This window comes from Podarcis gaigeae, assembly GCF_964106915.1.
Source record: "Podarcis gaigeae genome assembly, chromosome: 9".
Lineage (NCBI taxonomy): Eukaryota > Metazoa > Chordata > Lepidosauria > Squamata > Lacertidae > Podarcis > Podarcis gaigeae.
Genome location: NC_139685.1, coordinates 42,728,399 through 42,742,218, shown reverse-complemented (window position 1 = coordinate 42,742,218; position 13,820 = coordinate 42,728,399). Strand labels below are relative to the sequence as shown.

Genomic DNA, 13,820 nt, shown 5'->3' with positions numbered 1-13,820 from the left:
CCTTGCCCCCCTGGCTACGCCCATGCCAAGAGCTGCTACTTGAGTGTCATAAACATCTCAGAAATCAGAACAGAGATTATTCAAACTGTATGAATAATAAACCAAAGATGATAAACTCTTACAGCTTAATGATGTGCAGTACTGTGCTTGTTCTTTTAGGATACCTAAAAAAGAAAGAAATGCACTTTCAACACATATCGGACAAAGAAATTGATAAATTGTTAAATGTTAGCAAAGTGTCCCTCATGGCAGGCACCACAGCGGTGGGGATTATACACTGCAAGGCTACTAGGGGACTGCAGTGTGTCGTTGCATATTCTGTGCATACACTACACTCCCTGCCACAATCGCTGTCATTGAGAGCTAAGAGCAGGTTTGCCCTCACTAGAAGCACACTCAAGTGCAGCACTTTATCTGACCCCACAGGATTGGATGGGAATTGAATATTCAATATGTCAGGAAAAGTAAAGGAGTACACCACAGGGCCAGGAGCTAAACTACTCAAACTCCTTCTGCCCCTAGCATTTGTGAATCAAATTGAATCTGGGTTGTTTCTTGGTCACATGAATAGTGTGACAGTTCTTGGGAACTAGTTTAGACAGATAAGCAGATAGATAGATACTGTAAGACTCTAATCCTGTACACAGTGACATGTGAGTAAACCCACTGATTTCAATGGGACTGACTACTGATTAGATGTGTAATAATGTTTGCAGCATGATCATATGCATATTTCCTAAATGCTTGTGATGTAATAAATTTGTTAAAGCTTTTTCGGTGTATGCTGCAAACCTGGACCACCGTTTCTGCTGCATTTGGATCGAGTCACCCAACTTTCATAAGTTATGCTAATTTTAAAATGAGTGGCAAATTCTGGAATGAACTACCAAATGTTCAGAATGTTAAAATTATTTCTGAGAAATTACCACCTAATATATATATTCCTGAAAAAATAACCATCTTATCTATTCACAGTCTGAATAAATCCCTTCCTACAAGACAATGAAACATATCTTATCCAAAAAAAAGCTGGCAAACTTCTTCCTTGTGGGTAGCCAATACACATTACCACATACACAGAGTGTTGCTTTTGTCACCCAAATTGTTACAAAAGAAGCACATTTTCCATCTTAATTCCAACAGAAGAGTTCAGGGATTAGCAGGGTAGAATGGCTATTGATTGATTTATTGATTGATTAAATTTCAATGCTGTCCTTCATCCAAGGCAGCTTACAATATAAAAATACAAAAATACAGAGCACAGCAACACACACACACTTTAAGAAGGTATAGATTGTTTAATTAGCCAAAGTCCTCATTTAATCACCCAATCATTCTTCTATGCCTTCAGGCAGCTTTTTGCCCCCCCCCCCCACTAGGCTCTGCAACAAAGTTAGCCACCCCCCATAAGGGGAAGGAAAAAGTCTATGAGGGTATTTGCAGTGGATTATAAATGGGTATAGGAGGAGATAAATACCCCACCCCACTCCCAACCCTCTCCCAGCCCTGCTATATTGGCAAATGTGGGGCTAGGATAGCAAATGTGTTAGCATAACATCTAGTTTGGCCCTGTCTGTTGCTGAAGGCCTTTTCAAATGTACCTGCAGCAAACTCACAAAAACTGATGCTTGAGCTATAATTGCACTACCCCAATCCAGTTCTAGAATAGCTACAAGCAGTGGCTTATATAATAGATGGGACGGGGATAGTGTGCAACAGCAAGCAAAAAATACGTGCAGGGAAATGTTAATGCAATCATCTTGAAAGAAAAATAATCCAGGAGTTCTCTATGAAATGCAGAAAACCTACACCTCATCAAGTAATAAACTGTATTTACTTAAAGTTATTGTGTAAAAAGCTGAGGATCTACATACACATATCTTGCCATAATGTAACGTTCCGAAGCAGGGAGAATCCTTCTAGAACTGTAAAGTTACTACATAAAAGCAACAGAATGTCATTTTAACAAAGGGCTAGCCACTTTAAAAAACCCTTCTTTGAGAGGTTTGGGGGTGAATTGTCCAAACTGGCCTAATTAGAGAAGAATTCCTACATCAAAAGCAATTTCACAGTGTTCTTAATCAGCTAGAGATATTACACTATTGCTCTTGAAAGGATTAGTGCTAAAGTGCAGGGCATGCCACCCAAAAGAAGCAGTTTCAAAGGGACAGTTCTTGCTTTCTGTGATTATTTCGATTGCCTGGGATCCTTTCTCTTGCCTACACTTGGAAAGGTTCAAGACAAGCCTTTTCGTGATTGGCGAAGGGTTGACAAGTCTGTGTTCCTAAAATCTCTTATTGGCATTTATAATTTCCCTTTGCTACTATTCAGTAAAACCTTAAATACTATCTATATCCTCCCGCAAAAGTAACAGGTATATCCCCACCCATTCTTTGTGTAACATTTGTATATCCTAACTTAAAATATGAAAGTAACTTATAATTATGCCTAAATCCATCACATAGCTAGGCATGCTCAAGCACATTGATTTCAGTGGCCATAAGTCAGTTTAACTGTTGGCTGTGGGCTTGTACGCTTATTTTGGCCCTTAGATAAATATTGAATTAGAGTTTCCCTGCCTATTGACTTACTTAAGGCAAATCCTTTTTAATGAACCACATTTCAAATCGCTTCAGACTACTGTGGCAGCAAAATAACCACTCCACCTCTAACCAGCATGATGAATACAGAAATGCAGCCTTGGAGGGAGTTCTGAAATATTGCATTCGCTTGCTTTTAAAAAGACTGGACAGCTACACGAATCTGACGAGGGTCTTGCTGTTCAGTTAGCGAGAGAAACTGCGTTTCCACTGCGTCCCCCCCACCAAAGGTTTCTCGCAGGGCGTCCGAGATCTTGCGCTGCTGTGTTGTACATTTTAGAGGGTCAACACCTATTAAAGTGAAGCATTACTGACAACTGCAAAATGATTCTTCCAGATCTAAAATGCGCCCGATTACATTTATATATATATTCTCCGCTGCGCTTCCGCGCGCCAGCAGTTTTAGCTCTGGAGCGCCTGAAAGCACCTTTTGCTTTCCAGCTTTGCGCTTCTCGGTTCCCAAATCCCAAGGATGCAACTAATCGTTATCGGGGATCAGGAGCAATTTATTTGGACACCGGACGGCACAGCAGAGTCTCTGCACACACAGCCCGCAATGGGGTGGGGTGGGGAGAGAGAGAAGACCCCATTGATCTCGGATCTTCGTCGCCCCCCTCGCCATCTTCCCCATTATTCTCCTTTGCCCATCACCTCCAACTTCGCCCATTCGCCTCAACCCGGAACTGAAGGAGGAAGGAGAAACGTGGGCTGACTCTACACTATAGGATCCAGACACAAAAGCGCGCAACTCCCCCCCCCGGAAGAAAAAGCCCAATTCTATGCACGTGTGAAAGAAGCCCCCAGTATCCGGGCACACGCAGAGAGGACAGCCCCTCTCTCTGCGCTCCGCTGGATGCGAGACGGAGGGCTCAGCACCTGCAGCTAGAGCCATGCTATACAAAGGCTGGGGGGCGGGGGGGGACGGCGCTCTCTCCACCACCAGCGCAACCTGTTGCTTTTCTTTTTCTTTCCACCTCTCTCTCTCTCTCTCTCTCTCTCTCTCTCTCTCTCTCTCTCTCCGCGCCTGCCCTCCCAGCATGAATCACGGCGTTCAACCCAGCCCCCGGGGAAGGGAAAGTGAAGACCAGGTCTACCCCTCAGTCTGCACCGCTTACTTGTAGGCCTTACGGACTCGGGCAGGGAAAGACGCCTAGCCGTCACCATGGCAACGGGGCGGCGCCAGGGAAAGTGTTCCGCCCCCGCCTCCCAGGCGCGCCCTCCCGCCCTCAGTCTGGCTTGGGGGAAGAGGAAGGATCCGGCTTCCTGCTAGTGGCCGGCTGACGTCTTGCAGTGGATCCCTTCGCTGTTCATTCATTCATTCATTTAGAAAAACTGGCTTTAATGGAAAGATTTCCTTGCGCTACAAAACTAACAAATAAACGGGGGAAAGTGCATCTTTCGTCTCCACTTTCGATTCATGGAGTCTTTTTCATGGAGAGTGGCTGGGGATACCCAGCCAGATAGGCAGGGTATAAATAATAAAATTATTATTATTGTTATTATTTTTCACAGTTTGCCCTTTGCTATTCTATCGGTCGCTGCAAGAGTCAAAATAGCTGCCAGTCTGTTATGGGCATGTGAGTGAAAAATCCTCTTGGGTTACTTTTTTCAGCATCCCAACCCAGGTGCTGGAAGGTACTGTACTGCCGGTTACATTTTCTTGGTAAGCAGGCAACTTTGGCCTGCACTCCTGCCATTGGTAGCGTGGCAGGCCTCGTAGCAGCCTGTGAGGTTGGCAGCAGCAGCAGTGCCCTGGCAAGCCTTGTGTTGGTGGTGACACTCATATGAGAAAGTAAGTCTCACTGAGCTCCGCAGGATTTTCTTTTGAGTAAATATGCTTCAGATTCAGCTGCCCATGTGAATTACTCATAGGTTGTGTGGTATGAGCTGTCTGTTTTTATTTCAGTTACAGATAGGTAGCCGTGTTGGTCTGCCATAGTCAAAACAAAAAAAATTCCTTCCAGTAGCACCTTAAAGACCAACTAAGTTAGTTCTTAGTATACCAAGAACTAACTTAGTTGGTCTTTAAGGTGCTACTGGAAGGATTTTTTTTTGTTTTTATTTCATAAAAGAGCTCTAGAAATCTTTTAACATATAACTTCCTTTCTTGTCTAGAAATAATGTTAATATGATATTACAATCATGGGTATCTTTCAGTTTATCATATCAGTCTAGTTCCCAAGCAATCTTTCTTCCTTGCAAATTTCAGAATGTGTTTTGTAGCTGCAAAAGGCTGGTGTTTTGACGGACATATGGAGAGCTGTTGCTCTGTGCCCACATGGGCAAGTTAAGGAAAACAACATTGACTGCAGCCTTTTCCTTTTTGCACAGTTGTGTGTATGCCAAGGTTCTAGGTTTCCCCTCTCTGACATTTCTGTCTCACCTCACTCTGCTACATATCCCTAGAACAGGCACCCCCAAACTCAGCCCTCCAGATGTTTAAGACTACAACTCCCATCATCCCTGACCACTGGTCCTGTTAGCTAGGGATGTTGGGAGTTGTAGTCCCAAAACATCTGGAGGGCAGAGTTTGGGGATGCCTGCCCTAGGAGCATACTAACTTTACAAACCCCTATATAACAATGTTTAATCTCCTATGATTGCCTTAAAAGTTATGAAGACAGAGATTTCAATCAAACACTCCCCCCCACTAAACATGCTGGTTTTCTTTTGACTGATTACCAAGACAACCCGTTTACATTTGTATAAACAACACCCTACCTACTAAAGTAATCTGTCTCTTCTTTCTCATGATAGACATAGTTTCTATAGAACCATCGTCAGAATTGTCTCTGTGTCATGTCTTTCTTTTGTTTAACTCTGTTTGAATAACGTGATGGAGACAGTGGGTGCCAATGAAGATCAAACAGACTTTCTATAAAGAAATCACTAAAGGAATTTCCAGTCTTGCTTTTCATTAATATGGGTTAGCATCATGTTTCTTGTCATTAGGGGCTAAAAAGCCAAAACTTTTATTTTATTTAGTCTTTCTATAGAAAGGAAGGATGGGGTAACCTGTGGTCCTCCTAAAGATGTTGGACTACAACTGTCTCCATCTCTAAACCATTGACAATGCCAACTGGGTCTGATAGGAGTTGGAGTCCATCAACAGCTGGAAGGCCATCCCCTGTTGTCCTAAAACATATTTACCAGAGTGTAAGCTCCTCTAAACGTATTTAAGGCTTGGTGTTAGCTGTGCCATGTATAAAGATAAATCAAGTACTTAATGGCAAATGGTCCCTACCAGGGAGTAAGCCCAATTTCATTCACTGAGACATAAGGTAAAAAAGGTAAAGGACCCCTGGGCGCTTAAGTCCTATTAAAGGTGACTATGGGGTGCAGCGCTCATCTCGCTTTTCAGGCTGAGGGAGCCGGTGTTTGTCCACAGACAGCTTTCTGGGTCATGTGGCCAACATGACTAAACTGCTTCTGGCACAACTGAACACAGTGACGGAAGCCAGAGTGCACAGAAATGCCATTTACCTTCCTACCACAGCAGTACCTATTTTTCTACTTGCACTGGTGTGCTTTCAAACTGCTAGGTTGGCAGAAGATGGGACAGAGCAACGGGAGCTCACCTCCGTTGCATAGATTCAAACTACCGACCTTCCGACTGGCAAGCCCAAGAGGCTCAGTGGTTTAGACTACAGTGCCACCTGCATTCCTCACTGGGACATAGTTCTGAGTGGTCATGGGTAGGATTGTGCTGTTGACAGTGAAAAAGTGCTCAGAGCTTGCTTATGGTTACTTAGAGGAAAAATCAATTTAAAGTAAAAAGAATCTGAATAGAAGTACTAGATATGTTAAATTGTTTTCTCAAGCAGCTTCTTTTCATGCCATTTGAAGGTCTGGAATTCAAAACTGAAGAAAACTCTTTTATCCTGCAGATTTAATTCATGTAAAGTGTGTCTTTAGACAATGAGCAAAAGAAATATTAATATTCTAGGGTTCGCTAATAGTGGATACATAGAGAGTAAATATAAGCTTTACAAAAATAGTGATCCATGAACTTACATGTTGAACTAAAAATTGTGAAACTACATAATTTTACAGTAATGGTACTAAGTTTTAAATTCACAGTTCCAGTACTAAGAATCCTTAATTCCAGAAAGATCATCTATAATGCATATCTTTACCTAACCATCATACAACATACAATAATGCGGTTTTAAAGATGGGTGGTTCCATGGAAAGGGAAATTGATCTACAGATTAGGATGCTAGTGGTAGGTATTATTAGATGGATAAATCAATAACATTATATGCAAAAGCCACAGGAGTAATTCTATTGCCAATGCTCTTTATTTGGCTCGAGGATTGCATTTGTAGACAATTCACTGAGCAAATTGAAATTTGCCTAGTTCTGTACATTTATAATGATCCAAAAAAGATGTGTGATATTTAGTTAGAACTGCCTCCTCCATTCCTTAAGTTTTATGTTCTTAATATGTCTTTAAGGTTTTAAAATATTATATTCATCTTTTGATGAAGCAGTTACATTTTTTTTAAAATAATATCTTTTATTTTGAAAGGCAATTCCTTTGTAATGGAGGGTTTTAAGGTGTGGGGCGGGATAATATATTCAGCAGAGGGAGTATATTGTTCTGCCAGTAAAGAAGAGAATACTTGCTTGAAGCAGTTTATCAGAATAGAATTCATCCTATGCAGATAGATTTTGGGGGATAAAGTGGTCAAAAGATATATGGAAATTGGAGGAATACATTTCACATGCTAGTTACTGTCTTAGACTCCACATCTGCATACACATATGAACTCACATTAGTATTGTTATGGATTTGTGGGTATCCAAATTCCCCTGGGGTTCTGGGTGCCCTGCCTCCCTATAGATTCCTGTGAACTAAGCTTTTTTTCCAGACCAGGGCATCGCCTGGGGGGAAGCTGTTAAGGAGTACAAAGGTGCTGATGACCAGTCATGAACACATCAAAGGAAGATTATTGAATCTGGGGAAAACAAGGGTTGCCAGGGTTACAGTGGGCCTTGAAGAAAATGTGATTGCTTTGCAATAGGCTTGGAAAACGGAGGTTGCCTGGGTGACAATGGGTGAAGCTATAAGCGGAAGAGGAGGAGTTGTTTCTGCAACTGGTGCTGGGAAGAAGCAGGAAATGGGCAGACAGCCATGCGGGGCTGAAGAAGAAGAAGCCATCACCACAGGGCGCAGGCAGCATGGCTGATTATCTGCTTTTGGATTTGAGCTGGCTGCTCTTAGCAGGGCAATAAAGAACTCTCTTGTGATGTGAATGCTGGGAACTCTCTCCATCTAGGCGCAGGTTGTAAATATGTGTAATTAAACCGTATTTCATAAAAACACGGCAGTCTCTGCTGTGCCTAATTCTCCAGAAGGAAACACAATTCTGGGTCAGTGCCCAGAACCCCCTGGAATCTTCTTACTGCTTGGCAGAGATTGGGGGTTGCATGTAGCAGTATTAAAATATTGCAATCTAAATGCTAAACTTACTGCTTATGTTCCTTTAAGCTATAGGTTATCAGCAAAAGATTTGTTTTTAAACACTGGTAGTTTGCACATATATTTGCCACAACGTGGCTGGATTGAATTATGACAGGAATGCTGCATATACACCTATTTGTAAACTGAGGTCAATCAGTTTATTATTACGGTCATAGACCACCAGTTGTTTGAGGTCCTGTATTATAATCAAGCGGTATATAAATCTTGTAAAATAAATAAAATGAGGAATCCAAGCATCAAAGGTTTTCTCTAGAACAGTAGCTGTTACTTTTCCTTCCCAAGTATGAAAGACCTTGAGTTCTTCATAGCCTCAGGCAAATGAACGTGAAGGTCTCCTTTATGAATGAGTGAAAGATAATCAAAACATAGGGTGAAGTACGTTTTTTTCTATGTCGTTCTTGAGGGGATTCTTTTTGGGTTTTTTGAAGGAAAATAATAGCAACCAGGCTTCATAAGGACTGATTCAAGGAATGATTCCTTGTATCTATGTTCCACCTTGGTTAAAGATAATGAAATAAAAGTAAAAATATGGAGAAGGGCAATTGAAGAGACAGGGAAGGAAATTATGAGACTCCTTTTGTGGAAGAAGAGATGTGGGGCTAGAATGCAGTGTGGGGTTGAGGGGGTAGTCTTAGGACAGGGGTGGGGAACCTCAGGCCCAGAAGCCAAATGTGACCCTCTCTAGGTCTCTCTATCTGGCCCTACAGAACCACCCACTAACAGTGTTTCAGTCTTATCTGGATTGAGCTTCAGTTTGTTGGCTCTCATCCAGCCCATTACCAAGGCAAGACAAGGGTCCAGCACATCCACTGCCACACCTGCAGATGTAAAGGAGAAGTAGAGCTATGTGTCATCAGCATCTTTTCCAAATCCAGGGAGGGCTTCTTAAGGAGTGGTTTTACCACTGCCTTCTTCAAGCAAGCAGGGACCACTCCCTTTCACAAGGAGGCATTAATCACCTCCCTGCTAGATTTTATAAGCCAAGAGGGACAGGAGTCCAGAACACAAGTGGTTACCAGGACTGATCCAAGCACCTTGTCCACATCTTCAAGTCTTAACAACCAAAACTCAACCAACACAGCAGGACTAGGCAGTGCTCTGGACACTAATTGAGATTCATCCACTGAATCAACACCTGCGGAGTCAGCATCCCAGTGGATACTAGCAATTTTATCCTCAAAATGCTGCACAGACAAGTGACAGTGAGCTACTGTTGGTTCTGCCACCTCCTTCAGTCCAGACTACAAAAGGCCCCACACTACCTGGAAAAGCTCTTCCGAACAGCACAATGAGGATGCAATGGAGGGAGCAGAGTATGCCTTGATTGAAAGCAGAATGTTGAAGATGAGGAAAAACTACATTTTTTGCTACAAACATGTTAGTGCTTACACAATCTATACCACCCTTTGCTCTTCACAGCCCCTGTCCCAGATCTATTTCACACTCCATTTCATGCAAACTGGGAGAAAGACTCCCCCTTGGCCAGCAGCAGAACAAGTAAGCATTGCCACTAGCACGGTCCCTGATTGGGGGGCACTGATGTTAGTTCAAAAGCACCAAACTCCTCCCAGCAGATGAAAATGTGAGGACAGTGCACCTCATGCAGGTGTAGGGGAAACTGGTGGGAATGTTGTGGGTGTGTCTGCCATTTTCCAGCCCACCATTGTACTTTCCCATTGCATTTTTCTCCTCCCTTTCTGGGCTGAACATGCATTGGATTCAGCAGTCATTCTGCTGGTGTAACTGAGGAGCATCTCCAGTCTCAGGGCAATGTAGGTATAGGATTGCTGTATCTGCTCAGTCCTGGCATTTTATTTTGCCTACTTTTATGACTAAGACTCTGAGGGAAAATAGTTTCTATTTTTCTGGGCCATCAACAAATTAGTTAGTGAAATTCTAATAGAGCATTTCAACATTCCCTATAAGTGACATGAATATAAGCCTCTCTTATTAATTGTAGCTGATTAGCCACGAGGCAAACATTTAATTAAACCTTGGGAGACAATAAAGTGGCACATAAATTATCCATTCAGGAGTACAAAGGTCTTTACTTTTCATTAAACATAGTTTAACCAATAATTACACATCTTAAGCTCAATTTGTATTTTAGCAGGATTGAGGACAGCATCCCCCTCCATGGATTTCCTGTTGTTGTTTTTGTCAGTCATGTATTTTTTCATGCTTTTTGACTTGTATTTATTTAGTCAGTTATTCATGTTATTCCCCCAATTATCACAACTGTCAGTCAGATCCTGGATTACCACGTGACTTCAAAAAGCTTCCCTCATTTAAAAAAAGATATAGGTAAACGATTAACAAGCCCTTTCATATACACAGAGGTAATGTAGCACAGGTGTGATATTAGATGGATGTAACCATAAAAGATTTGTCTTGATTAATTTAAACTCTTTCAGTTCTCACCTATAAATCACAGATCTTTGATATGAGGAATATATTTCTAACTTGACTTCAGACGGACTAAAGGTAATGCACATTTGATTGCGATTTTTAACTGTGACTGCTCAGACTCTGTTGCTTAATCATTTCAAACTAAGAAAGTAAGACTAGCAACAAAATGTTGGTAGTGTGGAGTGTTCCAGTTCAATGTGCAAGTCAGTTATGCCTTCTTACAGGTTACTACACCTAGACGTGCAGCAATAAAACTGTTAGCACATTTGTAAAGCTAAGCAGGGTCTGGCATGGTTTCAAATGGGATGGGGGACTGTGTGTTGAGATTCCTGCATTGCAGGGAGTTGGACTAGATCACCCTTGAGGTCCCTTCCAACTCTATGATTCCATTTCTCTACTTACTCCAGTTTCCATTTTCCCCTCACCCCAACATACTTAATATTCCATACACACTAATTATACTCAGTCCTCCAAAACAACAACAACAACACCAACATTTTTTGTTCTACCAGACGTGCCGGTATCTGTCTTTTATTTTTCAGTAGGCCTATTTTGGCTGAATAACCATCATGACCTATGTTCAGAGTTAGTACAGTGGTACCTCGGGTTACAGATGCTTCAGGTTACAGGCTCTGCTAACTCAGAAATAGTACCTCAGGTTAAGAACTTTACCTCAGGATGAGAACAGAAATCATGCGGTGGTGGCACGGCCATGGCAGCAACGGGAGGCCCCATTAGCTAAAGTGGTACCTCAGGTAAAGAAGTTTCAGGTTAAGAATGGACCTCTGGAATGAATTAAGTTCTTAACCTGAGGTACCACTGTATACTGCTTTCGCTACTGGGAATTTTGCATCTCTCCATGTGCACAGAGAGAAGTGCTGTTTACTTCACCACAGCATCCCGTGTCTCAATGATGCCAGTAAAGTGGTCACCAACAGCCTGCAGGGAGGAAATGTGGCAAAAGAGGCAGGAAATTTTCAGAGAACAGACAGGAGAATCCTATAGATGTTAGAAGCTCTCAAAGAAGGTGGAGGGAGAAGAGAATAGTGACAACCAGAAGGAAAGCCCACAAAGTTGCTATGGGAAGATTATATAGAGCCTGGCAGAAGCAACAGACACTTACCTTGAAGGTTTTGCTAGGAGAGTGTGACAATAGACTTCAAAAGAAATAGGAAATAAATCAGTCTGTTAACGGGTTTGGGCCTATTCACTCTAACTGCTGTCACTCAGAAAGGCCCATAAATATAAAAATCAGAGCTCCCAGCCTGGTCCCTGAGTCCCTAAATTCAGAAAAGATGCTGTTTGGATTTTTTTGCCCCCTGTATTTTTTTATCTATGCAGCCATCTTTTCTTTCCTATTTCTTCAGATGCGGCAGTTTCTAGGCTGAATGTAAAGGGGTCAAAGTGCTATCCATGGATTGCATTGAAAATTGAGCACTGAAGCTTTTAACAGCATGCACATCATCCCACTTTTTTTTCTTTTCTGTTCCACTTGCTGAAAAGCTCATACATTGTTTTCCCACTGTGAGGTGATTTTTCAGACAGGCCCCTCAGTGTGGAGATCCACATGGGACCTGTGTTTTTATGAATGGGTTAACTCCGGGCCTAGCCCCCCCCCCCCGCATGCAAATGTAACTGTTCAAAAATTTATGACTGGCCACTGCTGTAGGCATCGGGATGGAGGTGATAAGGTTTTTTTTGTTTTAAAGGGGAGTGCATTTTAAAAAGGGGGTTTAAAATGTTGTTTTTGAAGAACACTGCAAGAATCAACCAGAAACCATCAAATAAAAGCAAGCAAACCAGAGCCAGCAAGGCACATGCATGCGCGCACACACACAGCCCTGAATACAAAAGACTTACATGAATGCTTCTGAAGTTAAATGTAGGTTGCTCCATTCATGTACAAAGATACTTAGATGGCAAATGAAAACTAGCTGCTGTGAAGCACTCACATTCATATATAATTGAAATACCCAAGAGTAAAATACTCAAGCACAATAGATGACAACTGATAAAAACAAGGGAAGGACTTGAAAACAAGATACAAAACTCTGGGGGATTACTGATAACTTTCTAACACAAACTGTAGAAACTTCAATAGCTACATCTAAATTACCACATAATAAAAAACTGAAACAAAATAAAAACAGTTGAACTGCTGAAGCTGGCAAATTAGTGGCTGTGCTTTGGCATACAGGAGAGGATCACTGTGCCAATTCAGAGAGAGAGAGAGAGAGAGAGAGGGGGAGAGAGAGAGAGAGAGAGAGAGAGAGAGAGAGAGAGAGAGAGATAATAGTGCTATGACTTTTATCTTCTGCCACTGGGCTAAGGAAGGGACAGCGTACTTGCTTCAGAGCATATATTCTTTATCCCATAATCCTGCTGACTCCTTTGGAAGCAATACACTGTAGAAGCTTTGAAATCTCAGAATTGAGTTGTGGAAAGGAGAGTTATTCATTGCTATATTATCACTTCTTAATTCTGATGTATAAAATTATTGCCGTTATGACATATCTCTACGGCCCTTTATAGTTCATCAAATGCATTTACAACATCATTCATCTGTAATAATTCTGTGGGATAGAACTTGGCAATCCTTGTTTTACTGACAATACAGGGCCTTGTCGAAAGTCTACATCGGTTTTCATCTTGGGCAGCTTTTGGCCCTTGCAAGACTTCTTGGTTTTAGCATTCATATGGCCAGTTTAAAACTTCAGTATCTGTTCTCAAGGACAACAATTCTGACCACCCTCCCAACTTGCACACTACATAACTTCTGTATGAATGCAGATGGGAGAAGAATTCCAGTATGTTAAAAAAAAAAAACCCAAATCCCAGGCCAATCCAAGGTTTGAATCAATTCTATCTGGCTCAGCTGGGATTTGAAACCAAGGTTCCATTGCCAAGGAACAGGAACAGAGTTTATCCATTGACTGTCATTTCGTAATGAGAAGTAGAGCAACCTTACCTTGTTTAGTTTTATTCTGTTCCTTTTTGAAGACTGGCAGTCAGGGATGTGACGTGGTTCTGCTTTGCCCTGACCTGTCCCTTTATGATTACCAGATTTTCTAGTTGTAAGGTAAAGGGGCCCCTGACCATTAGGTCCAGTCATGGCCAACTCTGGGGTTGCGGTGCTCATCTCGCTTTATTTGCTGAGGGAGCCAGCACACAGCTTCTGGGTCATGTGGCCAGCATGACTAAGCCGCTTCAGAGCAGCGCACGGTAACACCGTTTACCTTCCCGCCAGAGCAGTACCTATTTATCTACTTGCACTTTGATGTGCTTTCGAACTGCTAGGTTGGCAGGAGCAGGGACCGAGCAAC

General features: G+C 42.2%; 1 protein-coding gene across 3 annotated transcripts in view; it reads right to left on the bottom strand.

Annotated features, from left to right (window-relative positions):
• The window catches only part of TTC29 (tetratricopeptide repeat domain 29), a 112,989-nt gene extending 105,540 nt beyond the window's left edge, over positions 1–7,449 (bottom strand). The window contains exons 1-2 of one of the 3 annotated variants that reach the window (XM_083755830.1): positions 7,378–7,449; positions 123–164 (exon numbers count right to left, since the gene is read on the bottom strand). The gene's annotated coding sequence lies outside the window, so the exon portion shown is untranslated. Of the gene's footprint in view, positions 1–122; positions 165–2,591; positions 2,649–3,715; positions 3,848–7,377 lie in introns of those variants that run through there. The other 2 variants (XM_083755829.1, XM_083755831.1) reach the window with 2 other exon arrangements.
• Between the last annotated feature and the right edge of the window lie 6,371 nt (positions 7,450–13,820).